The 26052-nt window shown below is 33.1% G+C and overlaps 1 protein-coding gene across 2 annotated transcripts in view; it reads left to right on the top strand.

The window, feature by feature from the left end:
• The window catches only part of RhoGEF64C (Rho guanine nucleotide exchange factor at 64C), a 534285-nt gene that overhangs the window by 267387 nt on the left and 240846 nt on the right, over positions 1-26052 (top strand). For both annotated transcript variants that reach the window (XM_072538091.1, XM_072538090.1), the window contains exon 3: positions 26008-26030. The gene's annotated coding sequence lies outside the window, so the exon portion shown is untranslated. The remainder of the gene's footprint in view (positions 1-26007; positions 26031-26052) is intronic.

Raw genomic sequence — 26052 nt, 5'->3', positions numbered from 1 at the left:
ACGCCCAGTGCTCACTTAAGAATCGGAAACATAGGCAATAACAACTCGAGATGAAGGGTTACTACGAATCCTTGAAAAAAAATTATTGTGAACCATATATGGTGGACTTACCTAACAGGGTATGTGGAGAAATCCATATAATTTTGAACTCTATAGACTTTTTGATGATGCAGATATCGTGAAAACCATCAAAATTAACCGCTTAAGAGATGTGGGCTACGTTATGCGTATGGATGAAAATGATATTGCTTAAATAACTATCCTAAATAAACCGATCCGAAGAAGAGGGCGACCTAAACTCAGTTATCTGGATAATGTGCAGGAATATTTAAGAGAGATTGGAGTACGGGGATGAATAGAAGACAAAGCCGTGACAGGGAATTAGGGAAGAATGTTTTGAGGCAGGCCAGGGCTCACGAAGGGCCGTAACGTCAACTGATGATGATGATAATTTTCATAATATATTGCATTTTTTGTCTAACCCTAATAACAAATATTTAAATTTAGTTTTCTGTATACGTGGGAATGCAAATTTATCGATATAGATTGATATTCTGTAGAGTACTTTCAAATATCATTAAGCATCCTCTATCTACTTATCTATTAGCTTTGAGTAATCCAATATTGGAGATAGGCCCTCCTTTGTTCCTTGATCTTCCTCTATCCCGAGTCATGTGCATATGCCTAGAACCAGTATTTCAGTTCATCCATTAACTTCATCTGTGGTTTTCTGTGGTTTTCCTTGTTTTCGTTTGTATGTCCAGAATCTCCCATCTGTAATAATCTTAGTTCATCTTCCATATTTGTTCTAATACGACGACGGGCGAATTTACCTGGTAGTATCTTTAACTTTTCTAACGTTTCTTATCCAGGTATTTCTTCTGCTATCTGACAGTTGTATGTTGATCATTTGTCTTTTCATGGCTATTGGTGTCTTCGCTATTCAATCCATTATTACTCTGTCCAAGCTTGACATATGTATGTAAGGACGGGAAGAATACACTGGTTAAAATTTTTGTTTTTAGACATTGAGGATGCTTTTGATTTTTCATGTAGCTAAATTTTATCAAGTTCGTCTCTATTTTTTATTTAGAAAATGCCTCTGTTTCCACCATCATGGTTATTAGCGGTGGCAGAATATAAAATTAAATTTTTGGAATTAAAATTTTGGAATAATGGATTTTAAAAAAATTATCATATTATCCGCTGAAGAATTAATGCCCGATAAATTACTTATATTTACACTCACAGTATTTCGATACTCGGTTTTTTTTATATTGACACATGCAGCAATGTCACTCGTGCACTGGTCAGCTCATTATAAAGTCTGCATTGTGTTATCAAAGTATATTTTGTATTATTAAAAATACTCTTCAAACTTTTTTCTTCCTGTATGAGAACAGTTATACCTTTGATTTTGTTTAAGATACACTTTTATTAATAGTTAAGTACATTTTTATTAACAAAAAATGAAAAAAAAAAAAACGGATAATTACCGTGATACCTCATAAAATATCTATTCGTTTTCTGAATCTACCTGTACTTATTTTCACTGGGTATCTCATAAACACTGCTATTAAAGTTAATTAATGCGCATACCTGCTTTCGGTGAATATTCAGAACCACTAAGCGTGAAAATCAGAGACTGTTGTAAAAGTGAGAAAATTGTAAAGACAGAATCAATTATACGAAAGCAAAACTTAACTCATTTAATTGCGCAACGATTGTTACGCAACGAAAAATTAAAGCTCTTATGACCTTGGCTTAACTTTATCATTAGACTATTCGAAAAAGGGACCTTTAATGAGGAACACTGTACAGAGGAATAGTAAACAGATGCGATAAAAAGAACAGAACATATGGAACCATTGATAAAATAAAACTTTATTTAAATTAAATGTTAGATCATTAAGCTTGTCTTTATAATATATACAGTAGGTACTGAACACTAACATTTAAATAAATAAATTTCGGGGTGAAATAAATCAAGGCACCTGCTTAATGATTTTTTGGCTTTCAGCAATGGAAAAACGACGACAACTTACTGGAGGCACATTGAAAAACAAATAGAGTCATATCTACACAAAAAGAAGAAGACATTTTCTTATTATTAGTATAAGCGTAATATCGATTATTTGTTTTAAAAATTTGACATAATTATTTTAATTGTGCATATATTTGTTGATATGTTAAAAGTATTAGGTGTGTTTAATAATATTGTAAGTGTGGCAGCTAGAGTATATGCATTCCAGACCGACGACAACCTAATTAAACTCAATGTTCAAGTACGGCAGATTCTTGATATTAAAGCGGATCAAGTAGAAGTTTTAGCAATTTTTAACGAAAAATCTAACAAGAGTAGATGATAAAAAGCTGTTTGTTCACAAAAGCTTTGGGAAGACCACGTTGCTCAATTCGGCAGTCTCATTGAGGGCGGAAAAAGATGTAGTTGATAGAGAAATAACAGATAAATAAATAAAAGATAGATAATAAAAAGGTAATAATTTGACAAGAGGAAAACACGAAATACAAAATAAACAAAGACAATGAAATAATGAATACTGCCAAGAGATAAAACTTTCAATATTTAGGGCATATAACTCGTAGTGCGAAATACAAACTTCTGCAGTTGATGATGTAGGGCAAGAAGATTATCCTACTTGAGAAATCTCAGAGAATAGTTCCATTGAATTGTTTTTTCCAACATGATAGTTCTCCTTTACTTTATAATAGACAAGTGAGACCTTTATTAAATCAAAGATTTTTTTAGTGTTGGATTGGAAGTGGTAGTCCCATATTATGGCCTCTGAGATCTGCAGATCTAAGTCTTTTGGATTTTCTCTAATGTGGATTCTTGAAAAACTTATTTGCTTTAATCCTGTTAAAAAAGTCTGAAAGATGTATTAAATGTTTATTGACACTGTTATGATATTTATAAATGAGAACATGCTCCAAAGGTTCGTGATTCAATGATAAATCGTGCAAATGTTTTTTTTAAAGATTTGTTTCCTATGTATGTTTTCATGGGAGTTGGTCGCAAAACTTAGGTTTCTATTAACAGATGGCATATTGAAAATTGTAAATTAGTTTTGACTTCTGTGAACACGTATTTTTAGTTAGTAGTAAGTCGTTTGTGTATAAATTAACTGGATAAAAATTTGGTTTTTGATAGCAACATAACAACAACATTAAATCATTGCAAAAGATATATCTATCAAGTAACTGCTATGATTTTATCTGTGCTAGTTGGTACAACTGCCCAATTATCAGTGTTGCGTTTTCACAACACTGTGCATTATTAGTACATTAAATTATTTTTGTTCTAGAAGGTGGAAATAAGATATCAGATCAACTTGGCTTGACCAGTTTCGGTCGCACTAGTAAAAATAGTCGTCTTAAAAAAATTTTTTACTAATCAAGAGCTCATAAAATTATGTCCATGTTAGAAGAATCGAACCTTATGGAGCCGGCTTTCAGTGCAGACGTTTTTCTAGCACCTCCTGACTTCACTGAATTGATTGATGAAGATAATGAAGATGAACTGGGGGGAAACATTAAATAACCTAAACAAAAATATGTTGGATGCGGAATCAGAAGCTGTAATTCATCAAGAAGAAGAAACAAGGATCGACGAAGAAAATATAAATATATATGAAAAAGAGGCAGATCTTCAGAGTATGACACAAGTTGAGAAAGAAGAAGATAAGGAAGAGACTGAGGTGGAAATAGAAATAAAGACACAAAATGAAGAAATTCAAGATATTCAACTGGCATCAAATTGTCCTAACATGGAAATGGAATCAGGCAAATTTACCAGATGAAACTTCCTTTTATTTGGATATTGAACATAAAAAACTCAATGACCACGACCACCCACTCCTTTATAAATCTTTGATTTTTTATTCAATAATGAGATTTTAACAAATATTGTAAAGGAGACAGTTCGTTATGCACTTCAAAAAGGTACTACTTTAGAATTTGGATTAGACGAGTTAAAAGCCTTTATTTTACTAGTTAATGGGTATAGCACGAATTCAAGAAGACGCATATATTGGGAAGAATCTGATGACGTTAAAAATATACTGATTTCAAGTAACATGGGTCTTAAACGATTTGAAATCAATATAAGATTCCTCCATTTTAACCATAACCTTAACATAGATTATTCAGATACAACATACAAAATTTCTCCGTACCGTGAAAGTCTCCGCAAATCATTTACTGAATACACTGTATGGGAAACCGAATCTAGCGTGGATGAGGTCATGGTACCATATTACGGGCGTCAAGGTATAAAACAATATATAACAGGTGAGCCCATACGCTTTAGATATAAATCTTGGTGTTGGAATCAGAAATCTGGATACCTCATAGATTTCAATATTTATAAAGGAGCCAAGGGAAAATTCAATGAATACAAAAAAAATTGGCCAAGGAGGTGGAATACTATTGTAGTTTGCTCAACTTATTCCTAAAATTCAACGCGATAGGGTTATGCCTCATTGCTTATATGCTGCTAATTATTTTACCCCTTTAAAACCTATTCATTTTTTAACATCGAAGGGAATAGGTCACGTAGGAACCATACGATCAAATACAACAGAAAAGTGTCCATTCAGTGAAACATTTGAAAATCCATACTTGGAATTTACGAAAAGTAGTACAACGAGAAAAATAAGGTGCTTTTATGTAGGTGGAATGATAACAGCATAGTTACATTGGCATCAAATTTTCTTTTTTGCCCAAAGCAAAAAACCAAAGTAACGCAACCACATCTTATTCGGGCTTATAACGAAAATATGGGAGGCACTGATCGGATTAAACAAAATGTTGCCAATTACAAAACAAATATAAGATCGAAACAAAGACGCAGGAGAACATACTGCCAAATTAAAATGGAGCTTCGCAGGACACAATGCCCGACTAAGGGATAAGAGATGGAACCACAAAATACAACAGTGGAGGTCATGGTTAGGAAAGAGAAGCAGAGGAAGACCACAAATAAGATAGGCTGATGACATTAAGAAGATCGGAGGACACAACTGGAAGCAAGTGGCGCAAAATAGAAGACACTGGATTGATTTGGGGGAGGCCTATGTCCAAAGTTGGATTACTTAAGGCTGAAGGAGAATAAGATCGAAGAAATGGTATTGGCCTTTATTTATCTGGGGTCTTAATGTCCTGATGTCTACATACAAAATGCTTGGTTAATTTATCGTAGAATGAGACACATAATTCCTGAACAACCCGAAACGGATTTGCTGCAGTTTCGTCAAAATATAGCCAAAGCCTTGTTAACGATCTCCTCCAAAAAGACCTGGTCCATCTTAATCTTCCATAAACAACATTACACAAGATATTCGATTCGACAACATCGGCCATATTATTTCTACCCAAGAAAAATTATCCTGATGCATCCTTTGTCAGTCAACAACCAATAAAAAATGTATTAAATGTAAGGTTGCCTTTCATGAAAATTGTTTTATTTAATACATTTCATAGTACATAATACGCAATAATTTTTTTATATTATTTTACTATCAGTTTATTTAAAACTCTTATATGATAAAACTTTTATATGATTTAATAAAACATTCCAAAAAGCGTATTTTTTTACATCCCAGTGTTGCGTTTTCGCAACAGTCAATTATCAAAAAAAATTGAAGTTTTTCATTTTTTAAACATATATTTTTGTTAATTTTATGATTTTAGAGCATACATTTTTCAGAAATTAAAAAAAAAATAAACCAATAGTTCTAGGCATGAATACTTTTAAACATAAGTTAAATACAAATAAATAGATCAAAACTAGATATGAATTAGTATATTAAAAGCATTGGAGGAAGAAGAGATTGGGATAAAAGTTAACGGCCAACCAATTAATAATATTAGATACGCAGATGATACGGTTTTAATGGCGAAGACAGTAGAAGACCTGCAAGCCATTTTAAACAAGGTAGTCACAGCTAGTGAAGAAAAAGGGTTAACAATGAACGTCAAGAAGACGAAATTCATGATTATTTCAAAAAAACAAATATTGAATGCAAACCTGTACATTCACAATAACGAAATCGAACGGGTGCACAAACATAAATATTTGGGAACAAGCGTTAATAACATCAATGACATCACAGAAAAAATAAAAACTAGACTTGAAAATGCTCGAGCTGCTTTTGTTAATATGAAGGACATTCTGGGAAGTCATGGCATTAATTTAAACCTGAAATGAGATTGGTTAGATGCTACATCTTCTCGACACTGCTGTACGGAGTAGAGACTTGGACTTTAAACAAGAGCAATGCCGATAAACTAGAGGCCTTCGAAATGTGGATATACAGAAGAATTTTGAAAATACCTTGGACAGACAAAGTAACAAATAGTGTAGTTCTTCGAAGAATGAACAAAGAACGGGAGCTGTTGATCACCATCAAGAGAAGAAAGTTGGAATATCTTGGTCATGTGATGAGAGGAAAAAAGTACCGATTGCTTCAGTTAATTATCCAAGGAAAGATTCAGGGCAAACGAAGCGTGGGGAGACGACGTAGACCTTGGCAGCGCAATTTAAGAGACTGATTCCAGTGAACATCTAACCAATTATTTAGAGCAACAGCTTCAAAGATACGAATAGCAATGGTGATTGCCAAAATCGGTAGCGGAGAGGGCACTTGAAGAAGAAGAAGATATTCATGAGCACATTTAGGAATAAAATATATTTTTGTAGATATTTGGAGTTATTTATTAGGACTTGTTGTATTATGTGTACAAATAAAAGAATTATAACGGAATTTATAAAACAGGTAGCGTATATTTCCTAATGTTTCAACTAGTTTATTATTATTATATCCACGTAACTGGCGCAAATTATATCAACAATAAACGCATTACATTTTTATATAAATGGAAAGTAATTGAGTACTTATATGGAAAATATAATTAATTGTATTTACCGTTCTAATCAAGTGTAAATGGAAAAGCAAAACATTACTATATAATCTAAATTAAAGGATACAGCAGAAATTATCTTAAAAACTAACTAGGTCACTAGACACTTATTTGTTTCCTGTTTAGTAGTTTTTGCGAGCAACTCTTCTATAAATAATTGATTTAATGCACATAATTCATCTTTAGTATAAATATAAATATATTAGATGGATGAAAATTTAAAGACGACATTGAGGTTATATTTTATTGAATGTTATTTACAAGACGTCTTGTTAAAATAATTATCTAACTGTTTTTAAATAGGAAACCACCAATTTTCCTAATAATTTTGTTTGGTATATAATCTAATACCTGTCAAATTTTTTCTACTCCCTATATTTAAAAAGTACTCTTAAGTTCATTCTTTATCTGCTGCATTCTTAAATTAACGCAGGTCCCTTAAGTTTTCGAAAAAAATAAATTATATCTTATATAAGTTTATTTTATTAACTAATTACAGGAAATTAAGTTTATAATGTATTTTAATAGAACAGAGAAAGGTCCTAGATCTTTGACGGCACGTAAATTTGGTCTTGCATGTGCAATAAGCCTTATGACTATTTCTCAGTCGGTCTCACGAAATCTTTGCAAAATTCTTCGCCTTAGCTGATCTTCATTTTGGACTTTCCAGCGATTATTATACACCATCCATTTCAAAACAGCCCAAAAATCTTCTGTAGGCCTCGCCTGAGGCACATTTGGAGGGTTGTTGCTATTGGGAACAAAATTTATATTTTGAGCAGTTAACCAATCTGCCGTTCTCCTGGCGTAATGGCATGCCTCTAGGTCGGACCAAAATATGATTGCAAGCAAGCAAGCAAGCAATTTAATTAAACCCAGCTTGTGAGACATGTTTACCCCTAAGGACTTACGTTCGGGTATAACAATTCATTGGATCAAGGTGTATTAACTCGAGTAAAAACAGGAGTCACTCCACAACGCTCCGATGCTCTAGACCATCTTTTCCCCCCTATAGCAGTCTGATGCGCGATAGGGGCATAACTATTAACCAAATCTTCTTCATGTAATAGGGTAATAAAACCCCAACATGGTTTCCTAACCGAATTCAAAAGTCAGGACAGCCTATTGTCGCTATAATCCTGTTATCTTACTGTGGCTTATCCGCGAACTAAAATTGCTTACTTGGGCCTCAAGTCTCCGCTCTGAGCTAGGCTCAGTTCGGCGACTTGGTGCTCAAGGGGTTGGGACCTACAGGCCCGGATTTTTGGGGTTTTTTTTAGTTTATTTGTTGGCTTGCGCCGGTTTTTGTTAGTATTTTTAAATTTTTTTGATGGCCGAGGCGTTTTTTGTGTTTTTAATTTTTTTTGTAGGTAGCCCTGAAACAAAAAGTAATAATTAGTACAATATCTATTTTATAACATTGAAAAATATATACAAATATGTGAGAATATAACAATATAGAGATTGTCCTCTTAAGGCAACTGGGCCCACGTTGTATTTAGCGTTTGTCCACGAGTGTTTTGAGCTACGAACTATCTTCATTGTGCGTTGTTGTTTTTTGAAGTGTTTTCTCTCTGGTGTTTTGTTTTCTCTCTGGTGTGATTGTTGATTTTCTCTCTAGTATTAAATATGATTTCATCATTGGGTGGTATTTATAAATTAAACAAGCTTTGTAAGACACCTCTCAACGTAATTGTCAGCATTGAGTGCTTCACCTCGAACACGCCCAACAAACACCATACCAAAATTTTATCAACAAATTTTACTTTTCCCTTAAACCGATGAAGTAAAATACTTTTTATCATCAATAATGAGAATTTTATCAGGAAAATGAATATGTCTCAATGCACGGCAACATCTATAAATTCTTTCTAACTGGGCTGGTGTGTACTTAGGAGCTTTTTCTCTTTTATATTGTTTTAAATTATTTCTAGAAATTGTTCTACTTACCGTCATTCATGCAACGTGATATCTTCGGCCAACATTCTACAAAGACTTTTCTAATTGGTTCTCCTTACTCTGAATTACTTAATCTGTGTTTCCGAGCAGGAGTTAAAACTCTTGGTCTTCCATTTTTGGGCACATGAAGGCATGATATACCATTTTCGCACTCTTTAGTTGTCTGATAAATCGTTGACACAGAAATATTTTGAACACTAAAAATTCTTACAATATCGCGTTTTGGTACATATCCAACTAAACGATAAATACTTTGACGAATATTAAGTCTGTACGACATAATAATGAACGGTATTTGTGAAAACTGACATTGTTTATATCGTTTAAGTTGTTTACTAACTTTGGTTTTCAATGACAACTTGTTCCAATGCTGCCTACCAATAATAATTTTAAATCTAACTTTAGGGACATACTTTATCTATTTATAGTTTAAATAAAAAAAGGTGTTTTAGAAATATTTTTATTTGTTTTTAAGTACTTAGCGACACTTTTGTAAAACGTATTAATGTTAAAAATAGCTTCGAGCTATGGGGAAAACGTTAGAGAAATAATGTACCTATATTTTCTGGTCTTAAAAAATGCTTTTTATATTCAAGACATTTGATTGATTTATCCTTTCGTTGGTCCATCGAATTTGGTTTAAGCATATTCAAGCAGAACGCTGCTTCACGTGTCCGCTCTTCAAACCAAATTGTGTCTCGCGGCTTAGCTCTTCCATCTTTCTAAACATTCTTGTGTGGATAGATAGATAGATAGATAGTTTATTTGACTGTAATTTACAACAAGGTTTACAGCAAGTCATACTAAAATTATAAATATTAATCATTACAACAAAATAAAACAATACATTAAAAATATTTAAAACATTAATACATATAAAACGTACAATATGGACATCATAATATAATTAAAATAACATTAAATTTGGTTTTGTTACAGCTTGGGCATTCACAGACACACTCTGGTAATATTCACCTAATGTATAAGGACACATGGTCACTAGGTACTCTTTGACTTGGTTTTTAAAAGCTGTAGTTGAATGAATGTTTTTTAATTTTTGAGGAAGTTGATTATACAATAGTAAACCACAGACAGTAGATGACTTCCTACTTATTTCTAAATGTCGATAGGGTAGTACAAACTGTCTCTTATTTCTTGTGTTGTGTAAGTGAATATCACTGTTACATAAAAAAGTTCTTTTATTTTTATGAATTAGTATCAATAATTCCAAAATGTAAATTCCATACACTGTTAATATATTTAAATCTCTAAATAGGTTTTTACAAGACCAACCATACGGAACACCTGCAATACATCTGACTACGCTTTTGGGCCTTGAAAACGTCCTTTATACTAGAAGAGCCACCCCAGACAGTTATACCGTAACTCATTATCGATTGTACCTCAGCAAAATAAAAAAGGCGAAGGTGTTGCAGTCTAAGTACTCTACCCAAATTTCTCAATTTATAACATTATTTAGAATTGAGTTTTTTACATACATTCCAACAATGAGTCTTAAAAGATAAATGAGAGTCGAAAGTCACTCCTAAAAACACACTCTTCTTGTATGGAAGATGCGAAATACTTCAAGGAGACTCATTAAGCAGATCAGTTGGTTAAATTTGAATTTAACCATCTTTTTTAACTTAGGTATCATTATAAATGTTGAATAAAGTAAATCTATTGGAATATGACCATTGTTATATATGGCAGTGAAAATTGTTACCACTTTGTTGCTTAGCTTCTTTTTAGCTTACTCATTCTCGGTACGAATAGTTGGGAAAATAGTAGTTAAGAGATTCAGTCTATTATCCATAAAGAATGACGCATAGTCTGTCTAGATTTAAGCTAGTTCTTCATGGATATATACGTAGTCTCCTTGATCATTCTTCAGGCGAGTACTATGATGTTTCCTATATACACCTGAAATTTCTTTAACCTTTTTATGTGCCCCAAAGCAGTCCCACTTTTCTTTTAATGATTGCAATTCTTTACAATGTTCTTTTATTTATCTTTTACGGGCGGTTTTAATTTTGTTGCGGGTTTCCTTGTACTTCTGTTGGTTCTGATATCTTGTTCTGCATTGCTTGAATAGATCAAGTATTTTTCAATTCGTTTTTATATTTTTTTTTCAATGGAAATAAGCAATTCTCATTTTTTGACTCACTTTTTTTAGTCTTTTAAACAATTCACATTATCTCAAATATCCAACCTAAGAACAGATCGATAATCATATGACTGTCAAATCAAAACAATTTAATTTACAGGAACTTAGTTTCCTAGTGAATTTTATTTTATTCGGAAAATATGCATGAGAGGATAGTTTCTTTAAGGTAGGTATGGCATACTATACTATAAAAAATTATATGGCATATATATTTTATTTCAGAAAATTTCTTCACATTTAAAAAATTATCTAGATAATAGTTTGTTGTTGATAATAATTCAACACCGAAAGTGACAATCGCACCATTACTTGTTTTATTTCTTCGAATATATTAGTAAAATTACTTCTTCTTAGGAGCAGCAGCTTTTTTAGACTTTGGTGAATTTGCGGTTGGTTAGTATGGTTATAATTTTCGATTTCGGCTTAGATGTTTTGGTTTTATTTTTGGTAGAATTTTTTTAATTTTTATTTCTTGAATTTCGTTGGTGTTTTTCACTCTGAAAAATTCGGAACTGCGCATTAATATTACGCAGTTTTAGGTGCTGATTTTTTTTAACTTTTTTTGCGTGGCTAGCTTTTTCTCTATCTTTGATGCAAATTTTGCCTTTTCGTCAGTAACAGATCGTTTGAAAGCGTTTTTTTTCGGTTTATTTGTTCTTATATCTTTAGTTATTCTTTGTCTATATAAAGATGATCAATACAGGAGATTGTTTACCATAACCGATTGAAGAAATCGAAGATAAACATGATATACTTGAGACTGGAATAAGACTGGCAATCAGTACACTCAAATATAACAAAGGGCCAGGTCCAGATATGATAACAGCAGAAATGTTCAACGTCACAGAAGAAACCAAACTTAAAACGCTTCACTTCTTCTGTAACAAAATATGACATTCCAAACAATGGCCTGACGATAGGACAAAATCTACAATAACGATAATACATAAAAAAAGTAGCTTCCATAAATCCAACTATAAAACCGTCTTCCTTATTTTACATGCCAGCAAAATAAAGCTACACATAATCGATGAGGTACTGAAAATTTACAAATAAAAATACCGCATGAGCAAGCTGGATTTACCAAAGGTAGAGGTACTCAAGATAACCTTCTAAAAATAAGACAAATAGTAGAAAAATCTAGCGAATTTATTATACAATTAACTATGAAAAATAAAGGCAGATATCGAGCACAGTTTAATTAATGAAATCTTGCTGAAAGTACTTTCGCTCCCTAGAGCATCTTCAGGGTCATTTCGTCAATTTTGGGCTATCCAACAATTGCAGAATGTCATACACATAAAAATAAACATAAAGTTAAACATAAAACTACACTAAACAAGGACAAACAGTTTAAAATTCGAAGTCGAAGCTACATTCTGGTCGGCAATAGGAGAGAACATTCTCTCTCACATCATCCAAGGAAAGGTAGAAGGCCGACGATCATGGGGAAGATCCCCAACAAGATGAATCGACCCAATTACAGAAATATGCAAAAGACCCATGCATAAGAAGTTAAAAGAAATGACCAGAGGTCAAGACTGATGAAAGAGAAAGAGAGAGTTAAAAAGAGAAATAGAGAGTTCTTACAACTTTATCTTATTTCTCCTGAACTAGGCTTTGCAGATCTAGAAGAAAACGATTATTTGGTCGCTAGCTTGACTGATCCTGATGCTTCTATTCGTTTTGTTTGCTTCAACGATCTAGTAGCTACTGCAGCTTTTAAATATTAAGTTAAGATATTAAGGTAAGATAAGATATTAACTTGTTTGTTAAATGTGATTTCTTTAATTTGTATGCAGATGACACCCTACTTGCATGTTTTGATTCAAACTTAGAAAATGCTGTATCTAAAATAAATTCAGCATTGCAGTCTTGCAATAAATATTTAAAGACAAACAAACTACAATTTTTTTCTTCCAATTCCTCGCTTTCCTTCTATTTTGCCTTTTATTATCAACTGAGGGATGTAGTATTTCTCGTTGCGCAACAAATGCCCTAAATAACTGGTTTTTCTTCTTTTGACTGTTCTCAATAGTTCTTTTTCTAAATTGAGTCTAGCTAGTACTTCTTCATTTGTTTTTCGTGCTGTCCAAGGAATCTTTAAAATTCTACGGTACACCCACATCTCAAATGCCTCGATTCTATTCAGGCTCTTTATTTTTAAAGTCCATGTTTCGACTCCGTAGAGAAGAACAGACCAGATAAAACATTTTACAAGTTTTAATCTCAATTTAATATTTATATGTGTATCGCAGAATAGAACGCGCATCTTAAAGAAACTATCCCTAGCTTGAGCAATTCTCGCTTTAATTTCTTGTTCTGGGTCCAGCTTGCAATTAATCCAACAGCCAAGGTATTTGTATTGGTTTACCTGTTCTAAAATATTCCCATTTATTTTTATAGGTAAGGGGATATTCTGTTTTCTTTGGATCACCATTCTTCTTCTTCTTCAAGTGCCGTCTCCATCAATGGAGGTTAGCGGTTATGGTGGCAAACGTTTGTCTATCTTCAGCTGTTCTTAAGAGTTCCTCAAATCCAAGTCCTGTCCAGTTTCTGATATTACGTAACCAGGACAATTTTTTTCTTCCAATTTCTCGCTTTCCTTCTATTTTGCCTTTTATTATCAACTGAGGGATGTAGTATTTCTCGTTGCGCAACAAATGCCCTAAATAACTGGTTTTTCTTCTTTTGACTGTTCTCAATAGTTCTTTTTCTAAATTGAGTCTCGCTAGTACTTCTTCATTTGTTTTTCGTGCTGTCCAAGGAATTTTTAAAATTCTACGGTACACCCACATTTCAAATGCCTCGATTCTATTCAGGCTCTTTATTTTTAAAGTCCATGTTTCGACTCCGTAGAGAAGAACAGACCAGATAAAACATTTTACAAGTTTTAATCTCAATTTAATATTTATATGTGTATCGTAGAATAGAACGCGCATCTTAAAGAAACTATCCCTAGCTTGAGCAATTCTCGCTTTAATTTCTTGTTCTGGGTCCAGCTTGCAATTAATCCAACAGCCAAGGTATTTGTATTTGTTTACCTGTTCTAAAATATTCCCATTTATTTTTATAGGTAAGGGGATATTCTGTTTTCTTTGGATCACCATTACTTTTGTTTTTTTTTCGTTGATCTTCATTCCAAACTCTCGACAAGCATCCTTAAGGTGGTCTATAACCCTCTGTAAGTTTGTGTCTGTATCAGCCAGTAGGACAGTGTCATCTGCATATCTTATGCTAGATATTGGTTCTCCATTAATTTTTATTCCTGTGGAAAGGTTTTCCAAGGCTTGCTTGAATAGTAGTTCCGAGTAAAGATTGAACAGCATAGGGGATAGTATGCATCCTTGCCTTACTCCTTTATTTATACTAATATTTCTAGATGTATGATCGTCGATCCTAATCTTGGCACTCTGCCTCCAATATAAGTTCTTAATTAATCGGAGATCTTTGCTATCCAAGTTGATGCTCTGCAAGGAATTTAACATTTTATTATGGTTTACGCGATCAAATGCCTTTTCAAAGTCTACAAAACATAGAAAGACATCCTTTTGTTGGTCGTAACACTTCTGCAGCAGTACTTGTAATGAAAACAAGGCCTCTCTGGTCCCCATTCCGGCTCTGAATCCAAATTGATCGTATCCAACTTCTTTTTCACACCTTTTGTATACCCTATTGTGAAGTATTTTTAATAGAATTTTAAGCATTTGGCTCATAAGACTTATTAATCTAAAATCTGCGCATCGCCTGGAGTTAGCTTGTTTTGGAATGGGAATAAAAATAGATTCTAACCATTCCTCTGGTATTTCCCCAGTATCGTAGATTGTATTAAACAAAATTACTAACAAATCAATGTTATTACTTTCGATCAATTTAAGTATTTCAGGATAAACTTCATCAGGTCCAGGGCTTTTATTGGTCTTTAATTGTTTAATGGCATATTCCACTTCGACTTTTAGAATTGGTGGGCTTTCAGTGACATTATTTATTGTAATGTCTATTCTTTCATCTCGGAACAGCTGTTGTATAAATTTTTCCCATTCTTCTATTTTATCTTTGGTGTTATGAATTAACTCTCCGTTGTTATTTACCAGTGGGCAATGTTGTTTTTTGTGGATGAATGAAAATTCTTTTACCTTCTTGTACATATTAAAGTAATCATGTCTATGTTCTAATTCTTCTATTTCTTTACATTTTTCTTCGAGCCATTTCTCTTTTGATTCTTTTATTTTCCTTCTTATTTCTGTATTTAATCGTTTGTAATCGCTTGTGTTCTTATTTTTGTATTTCCTCCTTTCGTCTATCATCTTTAGAATAGCTGGTGTCATCCAGTCTTTTTTTGCCATTAATCGTGTATTTGGAATTTCTTCCCTTGCAGAATTGACGAGGATGGATTTTATTTGTTGCCAAGTTGTATTTATATTTTGGATATTTATGTGGGTTCGGTCTATTTCTGAGAGTTTTTCATTTAGTTTTACAGTGGTTTTATCTTTTATCTGTACATCTTTTAGTAGTTCCATATTAGGTTTGTTCTTCGGCTTTGCATTTTTTATTACTTTAATTCTTGTGCGAATATTTGCTACTACAGGGTTGTGGTCGGAATTTGCATCAGCACTAGGAAATGTTTTTGTACTTGTAATGGAGTTACGAAATCGTTGGTTGATTAAAACATAATCTATTTGATTTCTTATTATTCTTTCTTTTGTGTGTAGCGGGGAAGTCCAGGTGTATAACCTGCGTTGAGGTAACTTAAACCAAGTGTTTGTTGCTATCATATTGTGTTGCTGGATCACCATTACTTTTGTTTTTTTTTCGTTGATCTTCATTCCAAACTCTCGACAAGCATCCTTAAGGTGGTCTATAACCCTCTGTAAGTTTGTGTCTGTATCAGCCAGTAGGACAGTGTCATCTGCATATCTTATGCTAGATATTGGTTCTCCATTAATTTTTATTCCTGTGGAAAGGTTTTCCAAGGCTTGCTTGAATAGTAGTTCCGAGTAAAGATTGAACAGCATAGGGGATAGTATGCATCCTTGCCTTACTCCTTTATTTATACTAATATTTCTAGATGTATGATCGTCGATCCTAATCTTGGCACTCTGCCTCCAATATAAGTTCTTAATTAATCGGAGATCTTTGCTATCCAAGTTGATGCTCTGCATCAACCCATCAGAAACCCTCCAGAAAACCCGATAATATGCATAGGTGACGATCGCATAAAACGCGTGAAAACTTTTAAATACCTTGGCACTACAATCAATGACCAATCGGATCCACAACAAGAGATAAAAACCCGAATACAAATGGCAAGACAAGCTTTTGTGAAATTCAGACCGCTCCTATGTAATCAAAACCTAAATTTCGAAATACGCTACAGAATGGTCAAGTGCTACATATGGTCCACCTTGCTTTATGGCATGGAAACGTGGACTTTGAAAAAAACATCTATCAACAAACTTGAAGCATTTGAAATGTGGTCATTGAGAAAAATGATGCGCATACCTTGGGTGGATAGAATTCGAAACGATGACGTCCTTAAGAGAGCCGGCGTGGAAAGAGAACTCTTTGAATTAATTAAAAAACGCAAGATTGGTTACCTTGGGCACATATTGAGAGGAGCAAAATATGAAATACCACAGTTAATCCTACAAGGGAAGATCGAAGGTAGGAGAGGAACCGGCCGCAAACAATTATCCTGGTTAAGGAATATTAAAGAATGGACAGGAATACACAATACAGGCGAGCTGTGTCACGCCGCCAAGAACAGAATTCTAGTAATGAGATAGTCGCCTACGCACTTTGGTGTATGGCATGTTAAGAAGAAAAAGAAATAATTTGTACCTTGCTTATTTTGTGAGTTTATTACGCAGAATTGTAATATTCACAATTACCCTACTCGAGGTAATTTCAATTTACACATTGTGAAAGCAAAAAAGAACAAAAAGGATGGCTTTAAGAAGTTTTAGGATTTTGATCTTTTTAATAAGTCTCTTCGAACAGTTAAAAGTTGTTCATCTGTAAAAATGTTTAAAAGCAAATTATTGAACTATATTAAAAGCACCAATAGTTAGGTAGTTGTTTTTTAGTCGTATTTTTTGTTAAATATTATTGTTTTATATTTTTAATGGCTGTGGGTACTAAATTTTAAGTGTAATTGTTATTTTTATCTTATTATTGTTAATATTATAAATTGATTACTTTTGTGTATATTAGGGCTTTCCCTTTTTTTGAATAAATAAACTTTTTCTTCAACTTCAACATTTTTTATATGTTTTGATGAACGGTGTAACTTTTTCCGCATCTACTTTGTAATTTGCCGGGATATATTTCTTGATAGTTTGAAGAGAAGAGCCACCTCTTTATTTAAGACCTTTTATAGCATTATTCTTATATAGCATTATATAAGAAAATGTGAAGAAATAGAGCAATTGCAGGCAAAACATGATATTTTTAATGTACATAAAAAAGTGAAAGAACTTGCAGGTACACAAAAACGTAAGCAGCCAAATACCCTGTATAATGTCAACGGAAACATAATAACAGAACTAGAAGAACAGTTGAAGACATGGAAAAACTATATTGAAGAACTCTTTGCAGATGATAGACAACAATCTGAGCTAAGTAACATACAAGGAGACGAAGGTCCAGAAATAACGGAAGAAGAAGTAATGTACGCACTAAAAAGAATGAAAAATGGTAAAGCCCCAGGTCCAGATGAAATACCAACGGAAATCCTTAAACTAATAGAAGAAGACTCGATTCACATTTTAGTTAAACTTTTCAATAGCATTTATACATCAGGACAAATACCACAAGAATGGCTTTTATCCACCTTTGTTACTATACCAAAAAAGATAAATGCCAAACAATGCAGTGATTACCGTACAATCAGTCTGATGAGCCATGTACTGAAAATATTTCTGAAAATTATACACTCTAGAGTACACAGAAAACTGGAAATGGACATCAATAATACCCAGTTTGGATTCAGAAATGGACTTGGAACAAGAGAGGCGTTGTTTGCACTGAACGTTATGTCTCAAAGATGTCTTGACATAAATCAAGATGTATTCATGTGTTTCATAGATTACAACAAGGCCTTTGATAAAGTGCGGCATGATCACCTAATCAGACTCCTGACAGAAAAGAATTTAGATAAACGAGACATCCGACTAATAGCAAATATGTACTACAATCAGAAAGCAGTAGTGAGAGTAGAGAATAATACCACTGAAGAAATTGAAATAAAGCGAGGTGTGAGACAAGGGTGTATACTGTCACCAACCCTGTTTAATCTCTATTCCGAAGACGTAATGAATAGAACACTCTCTGAGCAATCTGTAGGTATTAAAATAAATGGTGTTAGATTAAACAATCTGAGATTTGCCGACGACACCGTTCTGATCGCAGAAACACTTGAAGAGCTACAGACATTGGTAAATAAGATAGCAGACTGCAGCGAAGAATATGGACTATCTTTGAACATAAAGAAAACTAAATTTATGGTAATATCGAAATCAACACAAAATGTTCAAAATTTATATTTACACAATGAAATTATCGATCGAGTTAGCAAATACAAATATTTAGGCACTTTTATAAATGAAGACAACGATAGCTCAGCAGAAATCAAAATAAGAATAGAAAAAGCCAGATCCATATTCACTAAAATGAAGAGAGTGTTCTGCGGAAGAGATTTGAGCCTTGAAATGAAACTTCGCCTGATGAGATGTTACGTACTTTCTGTGCTGTTCTACGGAATGGAGTCATGGACGTTGAAGAAGATTGATACCAAAAAATTAGAGGCATTTGAACTGTGGATGTATCGCAGAATCCTGAGAATATCATGGACCGAGAGAGTCACAAATGTCGAGGTCTTGAGAAGAATGAATAAAGAAAAGGAAGTCATATTTACGATCAAAAAACGAAAACTGCAATACTTGGGACACATTACAAGAGGCGAAAGATATGAACTGCTTCGAATAATTATGCAAGGGAAAATAGCAGGAAAAAGGTCCATAGGAAGAAGACGAAACTCCTGGCTAAAGAATCTACGGGAATGGTATAGCTGTAGCAGCAATGAATTGTTTCGGTCAGCAGTTTCGAAAATACGTATAGCCCTGATGATCGCCAACCTTCGGAACGAAGATGGCACTTGAAGAAGAAGAAGATAGCATTATTCAATATTTCAGACGTTGGCTGATGGAAAAGTTTTGTCCGTGGATTTTTTGCCTTCTTTTCCTTTTTGGATATTTTGGATGGTTAAGATGTTTGTGATAATAAGTAAGTTAATATGCGGTATTTAGCAATTCACCGACTGAGGAGGAAAAACTTCTGAACATACATGATCTTTCTTCAAGATGCATCGTGTATCATTGTGCCTCACCCACATTACCTAGCAACAAACATAAAAAATTAATAAGTTAAATTTGGTTACAAAACTTATAACAATAAACAAATTTCAGATTTAACAAAGTTCTGTTATTCTTGATATTTTCTTTTTTTTTCCTACCTCCGGCATAAAATTCTAACCATCAAGCAATATTTAACTATTTTATTTATCAAAACAATGGACTGAATTTTAATTACATTCCTATCGGCGATTAATCCAAACTACTGCTTTTAAGTTAATTACGAAACAGCCAACAGGTACATTTGTACGTTACCAACCTCGAGTAATAAACAAATGCCCTGGTAAACTCAATACCAGTATTACAAGTATGTCAAAACCTAATCATTAATATTTGCGTGTACTTGCAGGTCTAACACCATTGTTAATTAATTATAATTTTCAGTGAGTCTGTATTAACAACACATCGTTATTAAAAATAATTATCGCATTTTCTGAGACCAGAGAAAGTATACTGAACTATTTGAGAATATGCAAAGAAGCCGCATTTAAATTGCTTTCATTTGGCCTGAGAAAAAGGTAACCGATGCTAGTAACGTTGGAAAGTAAAAGTAAAGCGTGTTGGAGTAAGAGTGAGATCAAAATGAATTATAAGATGACAAGATAATGTCCTAAGGGCTATAATGCGAAATATAATTCAATTACTGTATCACAGTTAATTTAAAAAAAATTGTAGAGAAATGCATGATACTTGATAGTACATATTTAGAGATAAGAATTCTAGTAAAATTAAACTTTCATTTATAATTCATAATTTTTAATTATATAGTAGGTATATCTACGTTCATATTAATTGTTAACGTTTCAAAAGTGGCGAAACAACTATTTCAAACAGTTTAATAATACTTTATAAATAACATAGTCTTATAGTTGCTTGTTATTTCTGCTATTCGTGATCAGACGGTTCTGATGCTCCAATTTTTTGTCACCACCTGGATGATCAACCTGTAGATCTTTTGTTCTGTAATATTTGATTCTCATTTAATTTATAATTTGATGTAAACTAAAGTCTGAGGAACAATAAACTAAAGGGCCACAAAACTATTTGGTCGCACTATAAAAATAGGAGAGACAATATTTAACACTTTGACTGCGCAATTTTTAGGGATAATGTATGCCTGGTGCGAAAGAGTATTTTTGTAAAAATGCTTATGTATTTGTTGTAAGGAAGACAGTGTCGCTATGCGCACCCTGGTAAGATTCTCTTGCTATGTGCTGACTGGCGTTCATGTGAGTCTTACTAACTTGGTTTCTATTTTTGTCAACAAATAAATAAAAGTCAACTAAAATAAGAATATCTATATATTGCACAAAAAAAATTTAAGTTTTCCAGTCAAAATAGTTCTAAAATGTTTTTTATAGTTTAAACAACTAAAAATTTATAACGTTAGACAAACTAAATTATAACAATAATTGTATAGCAAAAAAATAAAAAACTTGACTCTAAGCACGAAAATCAATAAAACATTTGCAAACACAAGTCCAGGTTTTTCCGGACAGTTTTCACAATGATAAATTTTTTGTTTTCGTTTTGGTTTCGTTCGAGTTATTTTTTGAACATTGCCTACAACGTTTTCTTTGTGTTTTGCCGTCATGACTCACGGCAGAAATTTAAGTAATAGGGTAAATGATACAGACGTTGGCCATGCTATAGTAATTGGTCATGTTAACATAAATTTATAAATATTAAAATTCTCTACTGGTACTGAAATAAACAAGGTTGTAACTGATCAAATTTTAGGCCCCAAACATTTTTAGATAACAAAAAACGAGCGAATTTATTATGCCAATAACTATATCAATAATTTAGGTTAGGTTATTGGCCGGCCGGCCAATTACTGTGATAAATTTCTAAAATAAATTTTCAGATATAATTTGTTTTCCATAAAAATGGGCACTCCAAATTACATTATTCTTTACCTTTAAATATTCTAAGAGTAAAAAGTCGTTGGCCGTAGGCTAATTACTATATTTCAATGTGGCCAATCACTATCGCAATGCGTTTTTTTCAGTTATAACATGCCAAAGGTCTGTGAAGGTGTTTCTTACCGAAAAAAAAAAAAAAAAATAAAGAAGAAGATATAATTAAGGCTTTAGAGTCTATTGAAAATGGTATGAGTTAAAGAGAAGGTTGCAAGTTATATCAGATTCCTTGAGCAACACTTTAGTTCCGGTCAAGTGTCAGATTTAATAATAAAGTTTCTCTTGGACCTGACTCAGTATTAACTTCAGAAGAAGAAGCAGTTCTAGAAAGATAAATTTTAACCTCATACAAGAAAGGATTTCCTCGTAGAATGGAAGACATTCAAGCTTCTGTGAAATATTTCCTTGACACAGCCCCTAGAGAAAATCCGTTTAAAGATAACCATTCAGGAAGAGGATGGTATCACTCCTTTCTAAAACGTCACCCAAATATAACTAGGAACCGCAGAAGGAAAAACAGCAGCTAGCTCAGTTGTAGTTGAAGCAGACATAAGAAACTGGTTTACTAATGTAGAAGACTATTTAAAGGAAAAACAATTATTTGAGATTCTTGAAGATCCTAGCAGAATCTACAATGGAGACGAAACCTGTTTTTGGCTTTGCCCAAAGAACAAAAAAGTTCTTGCACAAATAGGAGCGAAAAACGTTTATGAAATACAACATCGTTCAAAAAACAATATCACAGTGATATTTACATTTTCAGCTTGTGGTGTTGCTACTCCACCTATGATTATCTATGCTTACAAAAGACTGCCAGCTGAAATTGTTAAATCTGTACCTGACACCTGGGGAATTGGATGCAGTGATAACGGTTAGATGAAAAATCAGCTGTTCTACGAATATATAGGAAACATTCTTTATCCTTACTTAAGCAAAAATAACATCAAATTTCCAATAGCCCTGTTCGTTGATGGTCACAGCACACATTTAATCTATGAAATAAGCGAATTATGCACAAAGCTACAGATAATTCTAATTGCTTTGTACCCTAACTCGACAGAGTGTGTAAGTGTAGACACTGTGTAACTCGTACACAGTGTGTACTTTGTGTGGAGATAGTTCATCAATAGATACTGAACCACTTTACTTGTATGACCTGTCCCTCCCATATTGTCGGCTACTCCAGTATACACCAAAGTTTTTAAAATTAAACTGTTTGGTTTAGTTAACATGTATAATTTTATTGAATATTTATGGCGTTTGTTTTTGATGTACTGTGATTCATTCAGAGACAAATTTTTTCCGGGATAATAAATAGCTTTCTTTTAACTTTCTATTAAAAAAGTGATGATTGGTTTAATTTTTATTAGACGATCTGTAGAATTGTGTTGGTCATTATTGGTAAAATGTAGACATCTCATGAATAATAGAAATCTGTCACAATTAATGTGCTCAGCGAAGCATTTTATATTAAACAGATAGTGACCTTTCCAGTAATCTTTAATCTATTTAACTATATTGTACCTTTGTGCAACACTAGTGCTAAGAAAGTCAACATTTCTTCGAATGTAACAGGTTTCCATCGTGTAACTCTGGACTTCTCAGTAATTCCTTCCGAACAAAAAAGCTGTTCAGGATAACGATAAGTTTCCTCAACAAATAAATTTACTCATTATCAAGTTTTTTAGTCAAATGAAACTATTTCCCCCGATATATCGGACCACTGTAAAATAACATCAATAACATCATTTTTAACCTCCGACTATTCAATAGATATATCATCAATTGCACCTATAACATATTTTTTTTGTAACAAAGTACAATAAAAATAAATTACCTATATTACCTACCTCATAATCTACATGCTCTTCCGAATTCGATTCACCCCAACCGCCCCAACCCCAAATATGAATAATAATCATCATCATCGGAATTCTGCAATATTAAACATATCTTCACAAACTAATTCTTCATCTGTTAAAAAATGTATTATTAACTTCTCGCCTAATAAAATATACCTCAAAATTCAATATTAAAAAGACCCTACTATTTTTTTAAATATTTTTTTTTGAAAACAATTTCTTGAATGGAAATGGAAACGTCAAAAAACCAATTTAGGTAATTTTCGTTACAATCTATTGTGGCTTAATCCCCTATAGACATAATATTTAAATTATTATTAAACTTCTACTTGTATTAATATTAGATCAGATGACAGGGAATTTCCCAGTTGTTATTTAATTTCTGAAGCCTACGAGATACAAACCTTAGAAGCGCGTACATTTCTGCCAGTCCTATAACCGCGAACGGGTCATTTTTGACCCGTATGATCTCTGTCGAAAACGTAAAAGGAAACTTTAAACAAAATATCATATATTTATTTTATAATAAATAATGATAATAAACAAAGTGAAAAACTAATACCAACATACCTAGATGGGTGCTCTTACCTACACAATGAACATACAAGATATTGCGTGAAAGTGCATTTTTTACAGACTTTTTTTTCCACGCATGATATTTCATAAATGATTTTTTTCTAGAGCACCGTGGTTTGATTTTACAACGTGTTTGGTTTTTCTGAGGTCCATCGATTTTATCTTTGATGGCAGCTCGATTGACAGCAGCTCTAGTCCCTGCGTATTTTTCTGAGAGTTCACCTAGCTTTAAAATTATTTCTGCGACCTTTTTGCGAATTATTCAAGGATATATATAAGATTAAGGCATTTATTAGAGTTAAGTCCAGTAAATTGTAAAACGTGTGGATTCGCCAACGCCTAGATAATGTCTTTACTGCGTGCCATTTGGTCCACTACATCAACACCGTATTTTGTCTCATTATTAAATACAATAGTTTCGGGTTTCTTTTTCACAGTGAATGCAATTTGTACCTCTAACTGCATTGTACTAAGCATGACCACATTTTTGTTGCTCCTGGCCTGCTAAACAGTCAATGAGATATCACCTGTATTTAGAAGTATCGTACTGTACAAATGTTCTTTTGCGTACTTCACACAAGCCGGAATTTCACTAGTTTTACTCATAGTACCAACGAGTGTAGTACTATTCTCTTTCAAAAATTTAGCCAGCGATAGTGACGTGAAGGAATTATCACATGTAACATTTCTTTCTTATCTTAAATATGGTTGCATTAACTTTTTTACAACATACTCGCTGAGCCGCTCGTTATTTAGTCTTTCTTCGTCTTTCTCGAAATCCAAAAAGCATTGGCAATGTAGTTTGTGTTTTTGTGCACGGCCATCCAGAATTTTTGACCATATTTATCTGGTTTTAGAGCCATAAACTGAGTAAACCTACACCTACATTTCAATGAAAACAGATGCTCGTTGACATATTATGGTCCTGGAACGGAGCTGCTCTGTGAATTTGCAATGAAATTGTTCCAAATTTACGACAATAATATCTTTTATTATTTCTTGAAATTTGTCACGTGATATTGCTAATTTTACAAAAGCATTGCCCCACTTCTCGGATCACAGTGAATCCAAATCCATACCTTTAGCACTCATTACTCCTCGGACATATATTATAGTTATAAATGATTCTAACTCTTCTATTTTTATAGATTAAGTGTTAAAATTGTATCGTCAATAAAAAGTCGCCAAGCACTGTTACACGTTTCATCGACACGACGTTTGACATATGGTGTATGGAAATATCTTTGAACACGTTGTGATGTGTTCTTCTATCAGAAGATACATTATACCATACTTCGATCTTCCAAAGTGTACCATTGGAGCTATAATTTCTGCGCTAGCAGAAATTTGAGAAAGAACAACATAATTAGATCCTTTTGCTCAAACCGGTGGTCGACTACGGCGATGTCTACTTCCATGTCTACTTCGTTGACCCCTTCCTTGGCTTTATGCGTATAGACTGTCATTATTCACTGAAAAAAAAAAAAAACATTCTACATCAAAACGACTTTGACAAAATACATAAAAGTACGAAATAGTATCATTTTATTACATAAGAACATATAACATACCTTTAACAGACTGAGGCACTTTCAGTTTCGTGACGTTATCGGACGTAAAATCAACTTAGACTGATTGTTGCCACTCTTTATCAGATGAAGAGTATAATGCTTCGCTCTCAGATTAGCCAAACTCGATTGAACGACGCGATGGACAATCTGGCGAACGTGAGTATGGTATCCCATTAGTTATAAATAGCAACACAGTAATATAGACAGTTAGTTCGTGTATGACCCATGAAGTGGGCGATACACGACAATGACAAAAGATGAAATAGTGGAGATAGTCTCTCTAAGGAAGGTATAAAACTTAGAAAAACAAAAAATTTGTCTATGTTAGTAGTGGATTGAATTGAGTAGCTCTATAACCGTTACAGCTGGTCCCAAGCCCGAAAAAGGAGGAGGGATAGAGGAGTAGCAGCTTTATAAAACACCATAGTTTAGCTGATCTGGCTAAAAGCCCTCTGTAAGGGTTCGTTTACTGGGGTTACATATAAAGACCACAACGACGATAAAGTCAGATAAACATTTGTAAACCATGTAAACTCAATTTCCATTCAAATTTAAATGTTAGTTTAATTGTTATTAACAATATGTTATTTGTTTCAGATTAAGCAAATCACTTGGCAAAGGTAAGTTAATAAACTAATATAA

The sequence above is a fragment of the Diabrotica undecimpunctata genome, chromosome 7 (assembly GCF_040954645.1).
Source record: "Diabrotica undecimpunctata isolate CICGRU chromosome 7, icDiaUnde3, whole genome shotgun sequence".
Taxonomy (NCBI): domain Eukaryota; kingdom Metazoa; phylum Arthropoda; class Insecta; order Coleoptera; family Chrysomelidae; genus Diabrotica; species Diabrotica undecimpunctata.
This window is presented reverse-complemented; position numbering and strand designations above follow the sequence as displayed.